Genomic DNA, 13357 nt, shown 5'->3' on the forward strand with positions numbered 1-13357 from the left:
GGCAAGATGTACTTGCACACCGGGTGGGGCAAGTTCGCCCGTGACCTGGCGCTCAAGCCCGGCTGCCAGCTCACCTTCCTCTACGAGGGAGACGGTGAGATGGTCGTCAAGGTCTTCGACGACACGGCCTGCCGCAGGCACTACCACACCGGCGAATCCGAGTCGGACTCCGATAGTTAGAACGTAGAGTGTTCTTTCTTTGCAGCGAATCTGGCTACGGCCAGACGAAGCGATGGTGGAAGGTTTCTGTCTGTTCGCCTCATCGGTAGAACCAACAAGGGCACCGTCAATCCTCCCGCTGGATTTTCCAGTTTGGGTGACTGGGTGTGCCCTCGAATGTTCTTTCTTGGCAGCGAACATACGGAAATCAACACAACTGGTTTCTATTTTTAAAATATTTATATTTGTGTCCACCATGGTACAAACTATGTATTAGTTTGTGTAAACCATGTTCCAAACTATGTATTAGTTTGTGTAAAATAATCTTCCAATTTGTAATATTTGGAAGTATGTTGAAATGAAAAAGAGAAAAAAAATGCGTCGGGCCACTGGAGCCAACCCCAGACGCAAACGGACACGCGGACGAAAACGGTCATTTCAGCGTCCGCTGCGCGACGCAAACGGACGCGCGCAGACACTAAAATGCGTCGCGCCGCTGGAGATGCCCTTACAGGAATTACAGAGAGATCGCGCCCTGGCCGTTGCAGTCTAGCAGTGGGCTCTCCCGAGCAGCTCGGGGGATGCAGCTTCTCTGCTCCTGCACGATCCAAGAGCCGTGGCGGGGTGCAGCAGATAATCCAGAGGTGGGGCACGAGAGAGTACGGCCGGGCGGCGGTGCTGGAGATGTCCAACAGCGCTGGAGCGAATCGGCGTCCGCTCGGACGGGGAGTGAACGCGACATGCCGGAGGTGAAGATGAAGCGCGGCGGTGCTGGTAGGGGTCGCCGGCGCAGGGGTAGCCAGGGGTCCGTGGCGGTGACGGGAACGGGGCGGGCAGGGGAGGCTGGTTGGCGGCGATGGGGCTGGCTAGCGGCGGTGGGGTGGGCCGGCGGCGGTGGGGTGGGCCGGCGGCGAGGACCACCAAGGGCTGAGGAAGGAAGGGTATGAGGGGGCGGCAAGACTTGGGGGAGCGGGGGCCTGCCGGCGACAGGAAAGGCGGGTGCTCGCAGGGGCCTGCCGGCCGTCGGGACGAACCAGGGCCACAAGGGGCGGCGGCGCTTGGAGCATCAGGGAAGGCAGCGGCGGCGCGTGAGCGTGAGGCGGAGGTGCGCGGCTCGCATCGAGGCCGACGTCCCCGACGACGCGCTCGTAGCGGCGGCGCGGGGGACTTCCAGGAGGCGGTGGGGGTGGGGATGGCCGGCGTCGCCGCAGGAGCCGTCCGGGGCAGTGGTGGAGGTGGCCGACGGCGGTGGGCGTACTGGGGATTTGAGGTCCAACGAGGTGGGGTGGGAGTCGTTCGTGGGCAGGTGGGGTTCGGTGCGGGTATTTTTCTTTTCGTCCATCAGATCCATCCTACATAGAGGCAGGTGATGCTCAAAATTATATTTTGAGCACCGGTTGCAAAATAGTGTAACCCTATATATATACAAACAGAAATAGATACAAACAGTCGCTGGTGTCGGTCTGTTGGGAATCATGTCAAGGACGTCCCCGTCTCTCCATAAACTGCAGTTATCAACTGAAATATTTATGTACCAATCGTCCCATCTCGCTTATTTGGAGTAAATCACACCAATTCATATGCGTTTGCAGGTCTCTGGAATCAGCAAGCAGCCTCGTGGATAAACATAAGCGGGAGGATATGGGCGGAACCGCGGAAGGATTGTAAGGGGGCTTCACTGAAGGAGAACTCAAGAGGACGAGGCCGTGGAACAAACTTCAGAGAAGAATCAACCGTGTGTGTGCTTGAGGGATTGAACCGAGAGCCACTGATTTCAAAGAGCCGCCCTAAATGGAGATGCAATTGTGTGTATACGAACGATCCAACATGCCGGTCGTCGTTCTACATATCACCTCGGTCGTGCATATGCGCACACTAGCTAGCCGTGGCCATGGCCCACTGGGCTAGCTCATTGTTTGGCTAATAGAAAAACAATTTATTTTTTTATATAAGGTAGTTGTTAGAGGCCAAAGTGATTTAGTGAGGTTTGAATCAGAAAGGAGGACACGAACATGGTCGAAGAGATGATGATAAGAGCGAAAAGATAAATAGATACATTATTTATGCACTAATAATTAAAATAAAGAAAAATAGGAAACCATATATTATATTTAAAAATATAGTTTGAAAAATTGATACAAACCAAACAATAATGTGTCTATCAACTTTGACACAAAATTTTAGTGTTAACCGGTTATTCGACAAGAAACTATTTTTAAAACTACCGATCCATTGTTTTTCTATCATAGACCTTAGTTCCGAGGGGATCACAAGACATAGTCCTAGGATTTAGCATGTTAGTTATGAATAGGAAAAAAATCTGACCACCTTCAATAGTGGCATAGAGAAGTGTTACCATGGATGATTCATTGAACATTTAATTTGTTTCTCCCGGTGCAACGCACGGGCACTTTATATATATATATATATATATATATATATATATATATATATATATATATCAAAAATTGTCACCTACAAAGGAGGGTAGCTACCCTCCCCTTAGAATATCGACGCGTGTGTAACGCCGTCTAGTATGCTTGTGCGTACGATCACGCGCGCCGCGTTAATTTGCAGCCCTACTTCTACCTTTTTCTCTGCTTCTTATCTCATTTTTCCGGTGACTTTTCTCCTTCTCTCTCCCCGTGATTCCTATCACTTTCCTTTTCCACTAGAAGCAGGTCGCTATTGCGAATCCATGGTGAACCACCATAGCGCCCCATCTTCATCCCGTTGGAGTCTCACTGATCCTCCGACAGGGCCAATATTGTTGCGTCCTCAACCACCCGCGCACAGCTCGTCGACTTTGGCCTGGCCGTTAGCATCGTGTAGTGCTAGGTCCGGCCGCCTCGAACGAGCTTGAAGAACCATATGCTGGCTTGCATCGTATTCGAGGTTGAATCCCCCGACTCTTCCTCTCCAGCCACGCCATCATTCTCTCCATCTTGCCTGGCTTTTCTTTTCTGGATCTAGTTTTGATTTTTATACTGCAGATCCAAAATCAAGTTCGTGAACTAGATCCTGACGCTGTGTTTGTGTTGATTTTTTAAGCTGGGCTGATTTGACTAGCTCTCCCTGATGGATTTTTACCAGATTTGATTGATGCCTTATCTAATTGATCTTTGCGGCATGGATGAATCCGCTAGCATGTACTTGATGCTGCTCTTTGGCTCTAGGACTATTAGAGGCCTTTTCTTGCAGAGATTCCATGCTAGTTGCTGGCAACTTTCCAATCTTAGTCTTTGTTAATTTATTTAGTCTTATCCCCTATTCCCCTCCGTATCATGTCTTCCTTATATTTTCCTTTTGCCTTTTTTTCTACTACAAAAAAAAAATCTTAAGAGATTTTTCTCTGCTATACATGGATTGCGTGAGGTACAATGATTCGTTTTCTTCCTCATGCATGTTGTCTCTATTTTTACGGATCAAAGATTTGTCTATTACTTGATAACTCTGTAGTCTGTGCATGGTACATATACAAAAAATTCTTTTACGTCTCAAAAGGTTTGGTCGCATGAACCCCCAAAAAATTAGTCATCCAGTTGAAATCGGGCAGCTAGCTACAGTGGTGGCAACAGAGCATGCTACCTTCGGTGAAGGCGAACGCACATCCTACCAGGGCACCGGAGTTCAATCCACCAGAACGGCATCCTGGCCGGCCGGTCTGGCCCCGTTTTTTTTGTCGTGTGCACTTTGCATCTTAATTCCTTTTGCGTGTGTCCACGAATTAATTTCTTAGCTTTTTTTTTCAGTTGTCCAGGATGTACTTTTGAACTGGTTTGATTATGCCATTTCTCCCTTTTATGCCAGAAAAGGTGCCTTAGCACGAGCTCACCCTCATGATGCGCCTCGTCCCCCGGAGAGGGCTATGGAGTGTAGAACAGCGGTCGGCGTGACACGCTTGTTGATCAGCAAAAATACCTTGAGAGTGAAGGTACAACGGCGTGAGTCCGTCATTGCTCCAAGTGAGGCTCCAGATTAATTGCATGGCAGTTTTAGCCTTGTTCTTGTTTTTAGGAATCAATATCATCTACACAGGAAGAGAGTTCATTTGTTTTCCGTTCTCTTATTTCCATTCTTTCCCGGTGGACTTTCCTCGTGCTTGATTTTCCACAGCCGCAATTGGTGATTGTACCTGTAGTCTTTTATTTCATGGGGCCAGAATTGGGGCAAACGCCAGGGGATGTCACTGCTCAATGTATGTACTATTTCTGGGTATTTTTTAGATATTTGACAGAACTTGTCGCCTCACAACAAACTTTGTACTACTCTGTATGTGGAAAATAATTTTCAAGCAAAGATTTTATGGGCATGACAGAGAAGCTATAGGATTAGGATAATAGAACACAAAAAGTTAGACCACTAAAACTAGGCGTTGGAAATTCAAAACTGAAAACTTAGGGTACAGTTAGGTGCTACCGCCCTAGGCACATTTTTCATGGTCGACAGACCAAAGACTCTCCAATGACCGTGAACGAAATCACTGTAAATACAAAACGGAAAAAGTAGAATGTAGAATGCGGGTAAAGGCCATGCAAACTTTTCCATTCTTCCTCCCTTCGCCGGTGATGGAACGAGCTTTAGAGGGCTTTTGGAGGCAACATTTTCTCACTCAAGTGAGATGAGAGAAAATATTACTATAAAGATACAGCCCACTACCTTTTGTTTGTTTCCTCTGCATGCACCTTTTGTCCACTTTTCTCCAAGGCCGTTAAGTTTCCGTTAATGGACGTTATGAGATGGACAGAATCCAACTGTGCTAGTTGCATGGGTAGCTACCTCTCTTTGCAGCAAATCCACACCCGGTTGTAGTTACTCCCACGTGTGTTTCACACAATCTAGGTAGTATCTATCATACCGAAAAGTATATACATGTAGTATGAAGTATATAAGAATATTTTAGCAGTATATATACTACTTTGTAGGTAGTATGTACATTTTTTACGTACACTATTTTTTTACGTATAAATATGCATGTATTTTGTATATATAGTGCAAACTATGGATGTATTTAATTTTTTTTCACCAAAGTTGGTATGGAGTATCTTAGATATAGTGTACGAACATACTCAAACCAATAAAGTATGTTATATACTTTCGTATGGTAGTATATGAGACGTGGGTGTAGTTACACCCAGGAGTAGGAAGTATTTGTCCTATATATATATGTATATATATATATATATATATATACACATATATATATATATATATATATATATATATATAGATACACTAACTATATTGTTGTGTACGCTATTATGCAGAATGAAGATTAGGGAATGCAAAATAAGGAACATCCATGATGTTGGGTTCATTGACCCACAAATCGTTAATGGATATGTGTTAAAAAAACACCCCCGCGACGTGGAGCAAGACCTGTGGAAATTTCTTACAAAGCAGCAACTCAAAAGTCAAATTCTCTTTATTTCCCTACCATTTTGGGTGAGTGTTTCTGTCTTGAGCACATTCTCGTAAACCATGCCTTTTGTCTCCAGGACTTGAGATCTTCCAGCACTTCGACTCAACATTCAGGTGGGTGGTTTGCCAAGCCACGCGAGACGCAATGAAACCGTGCAAGCTAGATAGTGTGCATTTTAGAACGACATTTGTGATGGAACGAGCGGTTCGGACGTGCCAAATTTCCCCTCGGTTTTTTGCCGGCATTGAAGACAAAACATGTTTACTTTTTTTTTCAAACGAGGCAAGTGCCTTTCATTGATATAGAAGAAAAGAGTTGGTCCGTTTATGAGGAAAACTGCACGAAAACCGTTACAACACGACACCACACGCCAGCCCCGAGGCTGCGCTCCACACGGGTCGACGACCAGCCAGGTCGACACCACACCTCAACGCAACAGGCGGAGGCAAAAGACCAGAGCCACCGCTCCAACTACCATGCCGGCCCCGAGGCCGCGCCCCACCAGGCCGAAGATGAACCCGCCTCCGCTGAAACCACCAAAACACTCCACAAGTTCCTTTGTCCGGTGGACATCCAAAGCGAGGCCTCAAGAGGCAAAGCGACGCAAGAGCGCCACCCACGCCCGATCCCGGGAGGGATCTAGGGTTTCCCCCGGAGAGCCCGAGCGGAGAACAAGAAACACCTGCTTCGACGACGCCTTCAAGAAGTATGCGGCGCCCACAGGCGTCACCATCATCGGTCCTGGCCGGCTGTCAAGACAGAGCTTTCGCCCAGCGAAGAGTTCCAAGACCTCGCGCCCGCCAACAAGGACCGGCACAAACCACCACCTTCAACCGCTAAGCAACCTCCTGGCCAACCTGTAGCCGCCGATGCGTAGAGGGCAGCACAGCCCGAATCCAACGGAGTACCGCCGAAGAACACCGTGGGCGCCGCCGGAACGCCACATAGAGGGGACGCCGACTAACACCGACACGGGGCTCGAGGACGAACGCCGAAGTCCGCAGATATGAACTCCCCGCACCACCCGAAAGCCACCACCACACAGCCAACCCGGCCCATGATCATGGCCAGCACCGCGCCACCCCCAAAAGCAAAAAATTCTAGCTAGCTAATGTAATATCCCAGGTTTAGAGGCAATAAAATGAGAGAACACCAAAGTGTGCATTGCATTCATGCATAGAAAATCCGGGGAATTTTCGCGCTTTCAAATAAAACCTACCACAGTAACTGAAGTTTCACTTGACTTGCTGGAATTGAAGTAGATCATCAAGTCAAGCGCTATAAACTTCACTATGATCTTTGTTAAAACCTTGTTTTGGGTAGAGATGATTTGATCTATGGATTAGATCAAATGGAATTATATTTATAACAACACATTCTTTAAGAATCAAACCCTAACTTATTAACACTTAAAAGTTAGCAACTACCTTTATGTGTAAATTAATTCACTTCTAAACTTATTACCAAACAAGGTAAACCACAGGGTCTAACGTGCATAAAAGCCACACATTCTTATTTGAATCATAACTTATTAAGTATATGGAATATCATAAAACTAAATCCATTTACATTACGATTTATAGTTCAAACTATTTGAATCAAACTGATTATGAGTATTTTGAAACTCATATGATCATGCCTTGGTGAAATCAAAACCAACTATCCAAATTTGAGGAATAACCTTCAACCTTGATCTTTTGATCAATATTATAATATAAATCCAATCCAATATGATATAGTGACTCCTCCACAATAATAAAATCATCCACAAGATATTTAGTAACAAATGCCACTTGGCTATCCAAAAATAAATCATATGAGAGGATAATCTCTATGCCACATGGGATGAAAATATCTACATGACTTGAACCCCAAGCTTTGCCACCTCATGCTCAAAGGATTGCTATGGATGAGGGCATGACAACCAAGCACCTTACTCATCAAACCAACACAAGAGTCACCATCTATGTGTCATGATACTAGAGCTTGCCTAAGCCTATAAATAGAGCCACACCCTTCATCCATTTGCTCACCTTGTAGCATGATACAAGGAAGAAAACACATAGAGCCACTTCATGTGAATTAGCTAGGATCAAGATGAAGAAGCTAGGAGGTGGAGGCATACCACAAGATGTAGGTTTATCAGATTTACTGAAGAACAAGCTACAGAATATTGCAAGGTAGAATCCCTAGGCAAACCATATATTTTGAGGATCATATCATCATATCTTGAGTAGGACCCTAGGCTATTATAAGACATTTAGAAGTGAGAGACATTATAGATGCTAACCATAGCCATGTCTATCTTAGAGAATTTTAGAGTAATATTACATCTTACTTGTTTAAACCAACCTTTAATCTTGTAGATGAAAGCCATGTTCCATTAGTGAAACATAACCAAAGCTTATGCTCATATTCTAATCCTAGTTGTGTATCCCATTGGTGATCACTACTTAAACCCTAAACTATATTTGGATTCCAACCCATGGATTAACTTGGATTATAATTAGAACCCTGCCATACCTCATGCCTATTTATACTTCAATTAGTGAAGCATTATCAAAACCCTAAACCTCTTCACATAGGATCCAATCCACCTAAAATATTGTTCCCTAACTTGTGTATCATAGATCACAAGTACACATCCAAGATAGAAGTGCTGAGCAAGAGTAATGAATATAGAGTTGATCCAACCATTTTGTTAAACCCTTAGAAACAAATCTCCACATAAAATCATGAACCATTCCATTCTCAACACCATTTAATTTGAACTCTAACCATGATATCAAATACATGGGGACAATAAATATTGTTAAGTAATAACAAAACTTAATGACATGTTTACCAAGCACTGGTCATAAATTTTCAAACCACTTAAATAGATCTAGTTTCTAAATTTAAAAAGGGAATTTAAAATAAGTAACTAACCATTTCTATTTTACTTAAGCCTCACAAGATCTCAATTAAATCCTAACCAAACTATTTGTTTAAAATAACAAAACCATGCAGTAGGCATGATTATCAAATTATCTTGATACTCAAGTATTTTAGAACCTATAAAATAAAACAGAATTCAAATATGAATTCAAATACCAAATAGAAACCAGAAAATATAAAAAAAAACAGAATTTGAAAAAAGGAAAAGAGAGGGAAGCTTACCAGACCTGGCCGCAGCAGCCCACCACAGCAGCCCATCAAAGCCCAGGAGCAGTCCAGCCCACGGCCAAATACTGTTTCGCGTGCGTCAAGAATCGTGCGAAGAGAATAGACTGCGTCGTCGTCGTCTCCGAGCTCGACAGCGGGGCGGAGCCAGTAGGCCACGATCTCGTCGACGATAAGCTTGCCCCGGACGTCGTCAGACACTCAGAACCACGCCCAACCTCTCTCGCGTCCGAGCTTATCCGCGGGAGCAAAGATCTTCACCAACCAGAAGCTTCCAGAGACCGCCACCTCTCGACCATGGCCGTCGCCGTGTCGAGGCCACAGGGCTTCCCTTGGCCTATAAATAGGAGGAAGACGTCGCCGTGCATTCCTTGTTCACCTCCACCACTCCTTTGCTGCTCAGACACTCTCTATCTCTCCCGCTCATCCACTCTCTGTCGCCGGAGTCGAAGACGAAGCCGACGGAGGAGGTCACCCTAGCCTCCGGCGCGTGGTCCAGGAGGAGCGCCTGGACTCAAGAAGCACCCTGGAGGAGCAGAGCATCAAGGGGAGCAAGGAAGCGGCTCAATTTCGGCGTTCCCTTCTGCGGCACATCGCCGGGAAATCGCCAATCGCCGTCGTCTCCATCGACCATCGCCGGAGCCGTCCACACCTTGAGCTTCAGGGTGAGCATACGCATCTGTAGATCTAGATCTCGCATCCTAGAACCTCCTGTAGCCTCTGATTCGATCCTCGCCGGAGTAGCACCGCCGCAGAGCTCGTCGTCGGCGACGCTCCGATGAGTCCCCGTGAAAACCACCACCACCATTCGCTTCGCCTTGTTGTGCTTGTTCAGATGCACCTAGTAGCGCATCCAGGGGAGCCCTAAATCAGCGGCGCCACCGTGCCCTGGCCGCCGGCGGTTAAACGCCGGTGCGGTCAACAGCCCAGTCCACCTTGACCAGTCGTTGCCTACGTGGCATCCGACGTGGAGACAAGCCCCACTCGTCAGTCGCAGTAGCTAGGGTGTGAACCGGTACGTTTAGTATTTTGCTTTAATTTAAATTCCAGGAAAAATACTGAAACTTTGCCAAAATAAATAAAATTCATTTCAACTCAGAAAAATATGAATAATATATCAAAATGCTCACAAAAATAAACTCTATTCAAATAAAATATAAAAAAAAAATGTGTGTCAAAATAAAATTTCACTTATTTTTAACCTTATTAATTATGCCATTTCAATTATTTAAAATACAATTTGAATTCAATAATTACTAAAGTTTTAAAAATTAAATTTTAACTACTTAGTAACTAAGTAAAATGTTAAGATTAACTTTATTTACCATGTTTGCATTAATTTAATTATTAGTGGTAATTCATAAACCCTAAATTGCAAATTACTATTTACCATTTTCTTTAAATAAGTAATAACTCAAGAAAATATTATAAGCCCATATTATTTTGATCAATCCAAAACTTATTTACTTAAACATCTTTAGTTAAAAAGTTAATTATGTTAAACCCTAATAACAATTATTAAACCCTGATTCTTAATTAAACTAAAATAGGAGTTATTCTAATTATTAAGTCTTGTGTAGATTAATAAAATGCCAAACCATTACTAATTATGCTTCAAAGTAATTAGTTACCACACTTATATTTCCAATCATCATTTTAGGAGTTGTACCATAATTTAGAAACCCTAGTTTGAATTTAAGTAAGACCTGGATCCCATTATTTTATGTGTTCATCCTAAATAGTTGAAATCCTAAAACCCTCGGGGTTTAGTCCATGTGATCATTCCACCTTAGAACCAACTCTAAAACCCTAGATATGTGTCACATATGATCATGGGAGATTTACTTAACATAGAAAACCATATTATGTGACCAATGAATGCATGCTTATGATCCACTAACATAAACCAAGTCACATGAGATTATCATTTCATGTTCCTATTCTTAATTAAAACCTATATGACTCACTAGTATCACCTAGGTATAAACCCTAGCTTGTTACCACATGTTAGTACCATTTATCATCAATCCTAGGTACTATACCATTAGGATTAACCTCAACCATCAAACCCTAGTTAAACCATGATGAGAAACCCTAATACCAATCTTGTGTAGTAATGCACATCACATGCTCCTATTCCAACTCAACCCTACTTAGGAAATGATAAACCACTTAGCTGGGCAACCATTAGAAATTACTTAGTTAAGTAGTTATGAAACCATAGTAAACCCTAATAGCTAATTTATAAACCATCTTAAACAACCATCCTTTGATATGATGCTTAGAAGAAACCATAGCAATAAAACTACCAATACTTGCTATATAGAAACCCATTCCAAGTTAAGAACCAACTAGTTCCTATTAGTGGAACTAAATGAATTCAATAGTAAACCCTAGAAAGCCATAGCTCCTATATATGTATAATTCATATTCTTATTTAACCTGTTCTTCAAAAGTTATTCTTTTGAAGTACAAATGTCAATCAAACCTTAGAAGCCTTAATCCTTCTTTGAAATACTAAATGTTTCTTAAACAACATGTTCTTCAAAAGTTATTCTTTTGAAGTATAGTATAAGTAATCATCAACCACGTCCTGTAGAACTAAAAATTGACAACTGTTCTTCACATATTATTCCACTACTATTTCTTATGTGTATGATTGTTATGATGTCTTATATCATTTGATTATGATGCTAATATAACCAAACCCTAATAAGAACCTTGTTTGAGAACCATTCTAAAAGTGCAACAAACCCTAAATAAATCTTTACAACTCATCAATCTTAAATCATCGAGATTAGGTTACGCTCGGGACGATTGCATCTCATACTATGCATTATAGCATATTTGCCAGTTCTTTAAACATTGTCCTTACCGGACGATGATGGTATTTCAGAATTTGGAGTTATCACGTATCGAAGCTTTTGCCTGCATAATCTTGCAGTCAAGAAAGGCAAGTTCATCGCTTGCTCATGTCATTTGATTATTTTTATCAAACTATATGCAAAGTACTATACTTATCACTCATGCATTGAAAAGCAAAATATTATTTTCCAATTATGAATATGACTATGTGGTGGGCAATGGAACCATGGTATGTGTTGATATGGTGGAGGTTCCATTGCAATGGGTTATATCACCCTAGGATTAATTACCAATGCCGTCCAGTGATTCTAGCGCCGTACATATCGCGTTGACCATAAGATCTATAATGGCTCTGGGGAAGCCAGCCGTATCTTTTCCCTTCTGCACGCCAACGGATCGGAGAGCTGGTGGGGTGTTGGAGGCACTGCCGCAATAGGTTGGGAAATCCTTTTAAATCCCCATCCATTAGTGATGATAAGCTCTACGATCTATGAGGGATTGTCCGGAGTACACCATGAGTAAAGCCGTATTATCGGGGGAAGTCTACTGGAAGTGTAGGGTCGGACAAAAGGGTGGGTTTGCAGTCGCGGAGAAGGCGGTGTGGGCTTGGATCTTACACCTGGCCTCACACCAAAGGAAGTGTGGACGAGCATGCTACTCGGTTGGCAACAAGGATAAGTTCTCTTATGGGAAAAGTAACGCACCTCTGCAGAGGATACTGAATTGTGACTGTCACTCCCTGTTCCGGGAAGGGAACTGCGAACGCGGCAGGAAAGGAACTCCACGAAGTTCTGGTCAACCTGTGAAGACTGACGGGCATAGTTTTCAGAATAAAATAAACCTTTTGAAGAAATGTTTACAAAAACTTGCATTGGCCTATGACTTTCTGGTCTGTGGCTGTAGCTAGTGCATGATACACCTATTTCCTAATATGAACTTGTTGAGTACGCTTGTACTCATCCCACTCTTAAATCCCCTGCTTAGCTATGGAGGCACCGAAGGAGAAACTACCGTGGAACTCGAAGACAAAGGAGTCAACTACAACAAAACGAAGAAGCCAATCAAAGAAGTCAATGGAGTCAATTTCTGCATCAGCTAGAGTGGAAACTTAGACTATTAATAGAAGGGAACATTTCCCTAATCCTAGCACCTAAGTAGCTAGATGTCTATAGCAAGCCTAGTAGTCCTTTAGCTAGATTTAGCAATAAATTAGACTACGAGTCGTTCTTCTGGAGCTTTATTTGAACTTTTACCTCAATGTAAAGTAGGAGGCTATGTTGATCTTATGTAAACAGTTCGTGTGTACTTCTATAGACATACCTTGGACTCGCATATGTTTCTGTTGTACCACTCTGAGGGATGTAATATGAGTGGACGGTGTTTCACTTGTGTTATGTCAACGACTTGTGTACTACACCATGCAGTGGTACGCTGGGTCACCACAGCTGGTATCAGAGCAAATGCTTTGACCCTAGGATTAAAACCCTTTAAAGGAGACCTATAGGTTTGGTAGTGTCTATAGGAAGTTGTCTTAGTTAAACCAACTATTATTTTGACTTGAGATGGGTATTCACTTGAGAATAATCCTGACACACTTGAGTCAATCTTTCTTATCTATATTTCTTAAATAAGGTTAATTAGTTATCTTGCTTCATTCCAAATAATTAGAACACCATTGAAGCTTAAGATAATGGATGGTAGTAGACCACAGTTGGTATACAACACATGGTAGTCCAAAGAGAGGATACA

At 43.1% G+C, this 13357-nt stretch overlaps 1 long non-coding RNA gene across 1 annotated transcript; it reads left to right on the plus strand.

Annotated features, from left to right (window-relative positions):
- The first annotated feature begins 2738 nt into the window (after window positions 1-2738).
- Window positions 2739-4398, plus strand: LOC127301761 (uncharacterized). Its single transcript, XR_007852445.2, has 2 exons — window positions 2739-3054; window positions 3970-4398. It is a non-coding gene; the product is annotated as an uncharacterized lncRNA (long non-coding RNA).
- The last annotated feature ends 8959 nt before the right edge of the window (window positions 4399-13357 follow it).

Source organism: Lolium perenne, chromosome 5 (genome assembly GCF_019359855.2).
Source record: "Lolium perenne isolate Kyuss_39 chromosome 5, Kyuss_2.0, whole genome shotgun sequence".
Taxonomy (NCBI): Eukaryota; Viridiplantae; Streptophyta; class Magnoliopsida; order Poales; family Poaceae; genus Lolium; species Lolium perenne.